The following is a 9,799-nucleotide window of genomic DNA, read 5'->3' on the forward strand; positions in this document are numbered from 1 at the left end:
CATACAGGTTAAGCTTCGGTAGTCCAACTGTCGTCACCTGTGCGGGAGGCTCTTCACAGGAGCATGGGACAGGGCAAGTGACTGCAAAGGTCCATTCCGTTGGGAGTTTAGCTGAACGGATGCATGGCTTGGCCTGGTCACTGCCCAGATGATGCTGTCTCAGCCCTGTAAGGGGTTGCTGGGCAGCCTCTGATCTGTCTGTATCAAAATATTGGCCTTTCCAGGAGGCAAGGTTTTGGTGTTCAAGATTAGAAGAGTCAGTGGCTGAAATTTCTTTCTGCAGTGGGGAAAAAAATAATATTGCTTTGTAAAGAAAAAAAAAATCATACTGTATGACTTTTCAGAGAAGGAGGAATGTCTAAGAACCCTCTTTCATCATTCCCCTGTGAAGCCGAGTGTCTGCTTTCCTGCTAAGGAGGGAAAGCTACACCTGGGCTGTAGGTTAGTTCTGTGTTATGAGTTTGTTAATCATGCCATGTGATAGGAGAATAAATAGCATGGTGTGCAGGTGCAAGGACAGTAGATGGCCAGTGTGGACACCAGCTTAGAGGCCAGCTTAGTGTCAGTGGCAAAGATGGAAGAATGTGACCTCTGCTGCAGTGTTTTATCTGCTACACAGATAAACGCTTCTCACCCGAAAAGCCTTTCAGGCAGTGCTCTGAGGAAATGTCATCGAGGGAGGAATGTCCAGAGGAGAGAGATGAAGAGGCACAGAAGGTCCCCGTAATGCCATTAGCCCACTGTCCCAGCAGCAGGTGAGTGAGGCTGTTTTGTGTTCAGGAGGAAATCCCTGTGCCTCAGGACCGAGAGCAATGCCTGTTTCTGTTTGGAAATGCCAATGTTCTCAAGAATGGCAGGGTGCAGAGGCAGCAGGTGCTAAAACACAGCTCTGAGAATTAAATTTGAATCTAGAATGGGTTAGGTGGGAGGGGACCTCCGGAGGTCATCTGGTCCAAACTGTTGCTCAGAACCGGGAAAGCTGCAGCCTTAGCTGAGGTCATTCGGGGCTTTGTTCACGTGGGCTCTTGCTCCTCCTCACCTACTCCCAGTGCTGTCCCCTGCGTGCACATCTGTAAGTGAATCTCTCTGGTCCCAGCAGCGATACACTTCCAACCTCTGCTGCTGAGGGACCCCCATCCCCTGCAAGCCCAGGTGTCTCCCCAAGAGGCCTGCCCTTTGCCAGTCACCCCAACAGTCTCTGCCAAGCCTGTGTATCCCCATGTCCTCTCCTGAAGGCTTGGTGCCCCTTTAGGTGCAAGTGGGAAACAGCAAAATGTATTCTGAATCATGACACTAGCAAAGAGGCAACACAACAAATTTAAAAGCAAACACAGAGACCACCAGGGTCCCCTCTTGGTACCATCACATTCTTCCTCTGGCTGGAGCAAGCACTGTGCTGTTCTGCTGGCTCCCACTCAGAAATATGCTGCAAGGATGATTTCCCTAGCCCGTTACCTTGGCCTGTCTCTTTGCAGCACCCATCTGGCTCTCCATCAAGCACAACTTACTTGGCTTTGCCTTCCTTATCCAATCTCATTGTATTCATAATCTGTCTTTCAGTATTGATGATGGCCACAGCTTCCCATGCCGCATGGCTGCCCAGGGGCTTGCTGCTCCGGGGGTCCGGGAAGGTCTCCCCTCCCTCCACTGGCACTGGCGCAGGTCTGGGTTCTCCTAGCCAGATTCCAGGAACTTGGTGCCTCCTTTATTCATCAGAGGTCTCTTCTCAGTTGTCCTGTGTATATTGAAACAAGTTCTTTGGCTTTTGAGAAGGGCTGCTTTCTAAAAACGTGTTGCTCGTCTCCAGTCTGCAATGCTGGGCACAGCAGAAAGTCACAGGTTACAAATTATGCTTTCTGTGGGCTTTTTTCTTCTCATTCATCCTCCAGATGAGGAGCTGGGACCCTGCCTGCACCTGTCTGCACCGGCTGAGCACTGCAAATGGTATCTGTGAGCCTCTGTGCCACTGCCTGCCATCCCTAGAGCTACAGACAGGGATCAAATGGCGTGACAATAAGTTTAGGTTAAGGCCAAGCTCTCTGCCAGCTGGTGACTCAGAAGGGTTGGGATCAGAGGCCCTGTACTGCCAGGGCAGGGTGAAGTCTGTTTGGCTTAGCAGTGTAGCGGTGATGCTGTTCAATAACAGATTATGCCAGGGGAAAAGGTCTCTCGGTGAAGGCTGAGGGAATCTCCGTCTCTCTATTTAATCTCTGTGCTTCTGCTGCACTGTGTTATGTGGTGGCTGACAGATTTCTTGAGGAATAAAGTGTTACTCTTATTTTTCAATCTCGTTTATTGCATATTTTGAATCTGATTTCCAGAAACAATAAATATATTTGGAAACTACCCCAGACTGTGTTTTGTCATGTCAGAAAATAAACCTGGCAATGGGAAAAGTGATAATGTCTCCTAGGGTTTTAACCACCCTCCATCTAACATTGTGATTTTGTGCATTTTAATCTGTTTCAGTGAGCACTAAATCTGATTAAACTACTTTGCAAGTTACTTTAATTTCAAATCCATCGACCATTTACCCCAAAGCAGGTAATGATGTGACTACCTGCCATACCCCAAGAGTAATGTGAGACAGGGATGTAGGCTACCTGATTAGCTCTTTTTTCTGTCTAGACATCCACACTGCAGTATCAAACGCATAGTTGGATCGCTCCTCTGTCCCAAAGGGTTTATCACGTGATTAGCTGATCCCTTTCAAACAAATGGGGTGTGCAAATCTATCCAAAAGGCTGCCCAGAGCTGCATTTCTGCAGGTGGCCCTAAAGACACAGGCAGGAGATCTCTCTCTTCCCCTCCAAGGGTGAGAAATGCCGAAGGAGTTGATTGCCTTTAGGTGGCTGCTGTGGTCTCCCCATCCATCAGCTCTAAGGATATTTCTTCAGGAGAGGATGGTGGTGCAGAGACAGCAGTCCCCTGCAGATAGGGTGGTCCTGGGGAAAGCGTTCGCCTCTCTTGTGCTCCCATTCTCTGGCACAAGGCTAAATACACTGATGTGGCACTTACATTGTCCCTTTGAGACTGGGGAGCACCTGCCCACTGCATTGCACTGAGCAATGTCTTCCTGTTTGGTTTTTAGCTCTGGGAGGCAGTGCCTCTTGGTTTCACAAGAACTGATAGCTTCATGGTGTAAGAGAAGTTTAGTTAGCTGATAACTTTGCAGATGTAGGATAATACTTCATGAAAGAGTAAATGCAAACCACTGACTGAGAGATGCGTATGATAGTTAACTGTACAGTGTTAGTAAGGATGTGATCTATGGCCCCAGTTGAACCACGGCCCTTCTTAAACCATGGACTCATAGGAGTGGAAAGAATGGTATAAAAATCATCAATTTTGCCTCTCTGGCCCAAGGGAGGATCAGCTGTAACTGAGCTATTCTTAACTGCTGCTCATCCGTCCCGTTCTCAAGGACCTCCAGTAATGGAAACATTTCAGCTTCCTAAAATAATCCCTTCCCACCAATAGTCCCTTCCTGCCCCATGGTGGAGCCTGGTGCCTGCACAACACCCACCACCCCCCCACACCCCCCCCCCACTCCCCCCCTCCCCAGCTTCTGCAAGAGGCCATGGGTCTGTCCTGGAGCCTGCTGAGAGCTTTAGAGAAAGGCAGAAGGAAGGTCTTTGCCACTCTTGGGCTGTGCTAAGCTACTCTTCTCTGCAGCATCACTCTCGTGTGTTATACCCACTCTCCCTCTGTTCCAACCTCTCCTGCCTGCTCCCCTCACCCTCAAGCTGCTCCCACTCAGCTGGTGGGGCTGTGATGTAAAGTGGATCCCTGAGCCCCTCTGCATTAAGAAGAAATATGCAGTTCATGGCCAGGGGCAAAAAGCAATGATGGGACTGGAGCACAGGACAGGAATGGTGTCCAGGACTGGGAAGGTCAGAGTGTCTTCACTGGGGTTGCTGCCAGGGAAAACAGTCATGGAAGGTCACTCTGACTCACGTTTCTCATCAGTTAACTGACAGCAACTGGTCTTAACTGGGATATCCCGGAGACATTGTTACACTTCATCCCAGTCTTCCAACAAGCACCCTACACTTAACGCTTCATGGATTCCTTTCTCAAACACATCTACAGAGCCCAGTCCAAGCCCCAGCCTCAATTAAAGCAGAGGGTGTTAACAGAAGATTTTTTACATGCTGGTCCATGCCATGAACCAACCCATTATTAAACATATATTGTCTTCGGTCGTAGCAACTGAAAATCCTTGAGATATTTTTGAGTACCTGAATTTACTATTTTTCCCCTTCCCATTGAACTTTGCATAACCTTAAAAAGGGCTGAACTGACTTAAAACAGTTTTAGGAAAGAAAGAGTACTGCCCTCAAGCCCTGTCTTTGCTGCTTGTTGGTGACGTTTTGTCCTGCAGCAGCGTTTTCGCAGCAGAGCTCCGATCCCCAGCATCCGTGTTTACAGTGGGAGAGTTGACAGACTCATAAATATGGAGACCAGCGAGCACAGCTATGCTCAAAATGTTTCTTAGTGAATCACACACGCTTTTCTTATCCAAACGGAGGGAACATCGTGTTGCTAACACGGTACACAAGGTCACGTCAAATCGTGAAGTCAGAATTGTTTTCGCTTTGCCGGTTTTGCTTTCAATGCCATTATGTTCCAGGTCCAAACATTGTTCTACACTATCTCCCTTGCCTGTTTTCCAGGTGTCCCATACCAGGAACGTTTGGCCAGAAACAAACGTGTTTAGAATGAGATTTTTGAAAGAATAAAGCTTCTCTGTCCTTTTCTTCTTTTACTTTCACAGTATTTTCTGTTTGAAAGTAAATATTGCAGGAACCTAACTAATAGGTATGTCCCTGCTCTTTTTGACTGACAGCTGCTGCATCGATGGAGAAGTTGCTCAGGTGAGAGAAGCTAATGGGTGGGTTTGTGCAAATGTTTGTTTTTACATCCCTTCATTCCTCAGCCACTGGGTTGTACGAGATGGAAAGCAGGGTGGATTTGACAAACGTTTACTCCGTTTGTGCCAGTTTTCCAGCATCTCCAGACTCAACAGGAGATTCCACAGTTCTGCACATGAAGCAGATGAATAATTTAGTTATTGATTATAGAAATCCGATGCAAGATGCAAGTAAAAGGGAGAAAGGCTAAATGGCCAAGTACCCTGTTTTTCAGGGGGCATCCTTAGTTACGGCGTAACGGGGAGGAAATACTTTGGAGCATTCCATTAGATAAAAATATGCAGCCAAGAAGAATTCCAGCAAACGATAATGAATGCTCTGCTACAAATATGTAATGTGAGTAAAAGGCATTGTTCAGCAGGGCCTCTGCAAAAGCAATCTTAATCTTCTTAAATTGTTGGGCTTTTGATATTTATTCTCCCTGGTCATTACAAACATCAATTTATTTATTTTTTAAAAGTATTTCCAGTGGTGTGGGATGAGATGTCTGAAAGAACTAGAGACATGAGATAATGTGGGGTTACTACCGATGCAGTTAGTCTTCAGTTTGTTTAGTTTCAGGAAGAGCTCTGATTTTATAATGCTGCCCATTTTTCAGAGAAAAAAAAAAAAAACACTTCCAGAAGCTCTGATCCAATTGTTAAAGAAGCCAAAGTGAAACTTTCAACTCTGAATGCACAGAATAAATATTGCTCTGCATATCTTTTCTTGAGTGACTGTTAGTTTCTGGGAGCTTTCTTAACTCAACTTACTGTCTGCTGTAATTGGACATGGTAAGGAAGTGCCACATAAATTTTAGTGTCCATGTAAGCTTTTGAAAAAATAATATGTGGAAATGTATTTCTTTTTGTTTAGGTTTGTTGTGCTTCCAAATGCTCACAATGAAATACTGTGTTGGGGCAAGGGAACCGGAATTGGCAGCAACCGCCAAAAGTTCAGCTACAAACAAAAATTAACCAGATGTCTGTTTACATAATCCAGACGAAACACAAAAAGTAAACACAGGGTATTATGAAATAGCAATTAAACTGTCGGATTCATTCACTTTTAATAGTCCAATAGTGTTTTTAAAACAGAACTTTATAATCTGGCACCTTCTCTGCTCAGGAATGTCATGCTGCAATCCAGAAATGCAGGAAAGCATTACGTGTGTCAGTAGCTTAACCAAAGCAGGGAAGATGTTCGAAGATATCTGAAACAGGAATTACATGAGATAAATCTGGTATTCCAGGCAAAGCACGAACATCTTGGGAAGCTGGAAATCTTGGGTTTTGCCTCTTGGTCCAAGCGAGTTACCTTTTGCCCAAACTTCAATATAATCACTAAACAAAACAAAAAACCCCAAACAACAATAACAAAAATGGATCCTCTTCAGAAAAGATGAACAGAGTTTGCCTGAAACGGTACTGGAGACCTGAAAGGCAAAAAAAACCAACCCCAAAACCCCTGACAACTCTTTTTCAATGCCTGCATCTTGCAAGGGAATACAAATCTGGTACACTGAGAGAATGGATAAATTGTCTTGTCTGTATTAGGGTATGTAGAATTCACATCACCACCACTTAGCAACAGTTTATAACAGCAGGATTTCACCACTTTTAAAATATGTACTGAAAGCAAAAGGTTGGGGATGACCTTTCCAAATGGTCAAGAGGAATGTTTTCCTGTGAGAAGATCCTATGGGCTTCCCACCTTCTTTAGGATGTTGTGACCTTCTTGAAAAGCTCAGATGTTGGTTCTGGAGGAGGGTGGGAAAGAGGCCATCAGGTGAAAAGCTCGATGAGAAAACATCCCATGGATGGACAGCAACAGGGAGGGAAGAGGGTAGGAGTCTTTCTATACCTAGCTTCAGGAAACGATGTGCAAGGAAAGTTATCTGTGGTTTTGTAGATACCTTTCATGATACCTTGTATGATCTTTCCAGATCATACAAATCCATCTGTGGGGCAGTTTTAATTTTATTAGCTTGTTCAGATAAGTATTAACTCTTACACTCTTATCCCGCATACATTGTTATACTCTCATGTGCTCTGTGGTAGTTATGTCACAGCCATGGTAGTCTTAAGAGTTTGAGAAAACTGTGGGAAAAAGTGCATTTTCATTAGACTAGCAAATGCTACTGGAGAGAAAAAAAGGGAATCTTTTTCATAATACAAGCTCCTCTTCAGAGCTACATGACTTTTTAAATTAAACTGTGATTTGCTATGAGATGTTTCTCTTCAGCTCTAATAACTGTTATAGTTGGTAATGTAGCCTATCGCATGGCCTGTGTTAACTAGCTAAAATATTTACTTCTGCTTCTTATATGCATATGATTATCATTTTCTCATGCCTATCTGGCATCTGGCACCAGTTTAACTGTCAGATTGACCTGAAAGCACTTAATTAAGCTAGTGCAAAATCCTCGTGACCACTCATTTGAACCAGACTCATTTGATTTGGCCAGAATCAGGTAGGCACTGGTTTAAGCCGAACTGAAGTAAGTCATTCCCAGCTGATTTCAGGTGGGCTATGTAACAACATGTAACAGTGTGACTGCTTTGGGTAGTTTGGCTTGGGGTTTGATTTCACTTTTGGTAAAATACCTGCTTTTGTGTCAGCCCCCAGCCCTCATCCCACGCGTTGTGTCCCTGTGAACTGATGAAGGAGCAGCTTCATCCCCAGCATTCCCGTATTCACGTCCAGCTCCGCCTGGCCCCGCAGGAGCTACATCTGCCCTGCAGACCCAGAGGGCGATGGCTGTGGCTGAACCCTCATAAACATCTTTGTGGTAGCAGTCTCAGACAAGCCACTCTGCCAGGACATTGTATTTACTGGGGTAGTTTCTTCACCTCTGTATGAAGTAAAAAAAATTAAAAATTAAAAAAATAAACTCACATAAGTTAGCATTGATCTACTGAAACTGATTTAAGGTGTGATTTTAGCTCACTCATAGCTGTGTCAAGGCTGAGATGGGAGACCCACAACCACTCCCATCTTAAAAGCATTATTGGCAGCCAGGAGGAGTCTGATCTCTCTAGGCTAGGACGCAGTTCATTCCCAAAGTGAGGCACATCCTCGGGTATTCCCTTACGCCCTTAGGCATTGCTGCTCCTGTTACTTACATGCTGCTGTAAAAGCATCAGGGTGTTACCCGCAGTGATGCCCAGGACAAAAGGTGGCCGAGCCCAGAGGAGCAGTGTCCCTCCCAGCAGCAGCAGCAGCTGCTTTCTTAGGAGCTGCCTACTGCATTAAGAAAATGAAGTCTCACTGTTTATCAAGCAAATAAGCAAGGTTGATTCTCTACCACAGGCAAGATGTGACATTCCCATGTGACATCCCTTTCCCTCCTCCCTTCTCACCGCAACCAAGTTGAAGAAAAGGACAGTCTGGTAGAGAGCCTGGGAGGAGTGGGGAAGGCCGGCACACCCCTGTTCTCTGATGGGAGCTTTCCAGGGGGCCTGCCCTGCTCCTGGCAGCATCCCAGAGACCCGCAGGATACCCGGGCACTGCAGCCCTGAGCATCTGCCTTTGATCTCTCCTTCTTGACCTCAGAGCAACTCCATGGCCACGCCAGCCAATACTCCCCACTGGAAATAAGAAAAAGGAGAAGCTTTATAAAATATTTCTTCAGCTGGCTTTTTGTTCATCCAGAGAAGGGTCCATGTGGTGTGCCTGCCTCTTGGCTTCTTCAGCCACCTCTTGTCAGCAGAGCAGGCTCCTGGATCACAGGACAGACAGTGAGAGGGGACAGTGACAGGAGAGTGCTGCAGCAATCTTCATAGCAGAGGACACAGGGATCCCCCTTGATCTGGGGATGAAAGTCCAAAATAATGATGCAACTCTATTTTTACAATGGAAATATCAGTAACATGTTGTTTAAACAGAAATCTGCAGTTCAGTTACAAAGAAAGAGTTTAAAATTTTCTGAATTCGGAAGGTGACGCTTGCATAATGGAGTCACCATGATCACAGCTGTATAATAATATGGCCCTGGGGAATGCCATCATTTTCATTATTCATGTAGCCTGGCCTATTTTTTCCTTCTGTTCTGGAAAGACCCCTTTGTATGTGTGGGTGAGAGTATACACATATGTGTGCATGTACGTGCGTGTGTAAGAGGGGATATAGATGTAAGTTCAATTTTTTAAAATAAGCTGGGCAATACAGTTCTCCAAAACACGATTAACTCCACATGCCTTTTGCTAATGCCACTGCAGAGAGCAATACCCTCAAGGAGGGTTATGGCTAAGTGATCACGCCCATATACCCCTGAGGCATGGATTTCTGTCAGCTCTCTGAGGTCCATGCAGGGATTCCCTAGCTGCCGTGGAGTGGCTGCTGATGGAAGGATGGCAGATTCCTCCATTCACAGGACAGGAGAACCCCACCTGTGGGTCTTGTGGCCTTAAGGGACTTCAGTGCTGAAGTCCTGAAGCCTGAGACAGGCTGGAGCACCTTCTGGGCCTGTCTGGGCACAGACAGGTGGACACGGGGTCCTGTGGTGTGTGGGGGTCCATGCCACACAGGTCACTGTGAGGTGGGGGACATTGCAGGGCCCATGGGCAGGGTGACAGGGATATCACAGCAGAGGTTAGCCTCTCAGTGGTGCCATGTGTGGGTGACAAAGCCTGTAAGTGGAGCAGCTATTGCATCCTAAGGGAGCGATGCTGATAAGCCTATTGAGCAACTTGTTCTCATCTCTCAAAGTTTTCACAGATGTTGGCTACATTGAAACACTTCTACCTGATATGCTATGGGAGACAAGATGATGTCCTAGTCCAAATATCTCCATTTTTTTCTCATTTTATATTCATCACTGGAACTAAACTAGTACAGATAAATCAGAGGCGAACATTCCTTTCCTCCCCCTGACCCATGTTGTG

This window comes from Gallinula chloropus (genome assembly GCF_964237585.1).
Source record: "Gallinula chloropus genome assembly, chromosome: 3".
In the NCBI taxonomy this organism is placed as follows: Eukaryota; Metazoa; Chordata; class Aves; order Gruiformes; family Rallidae; genus Gallinula; species Gallinula chloropus.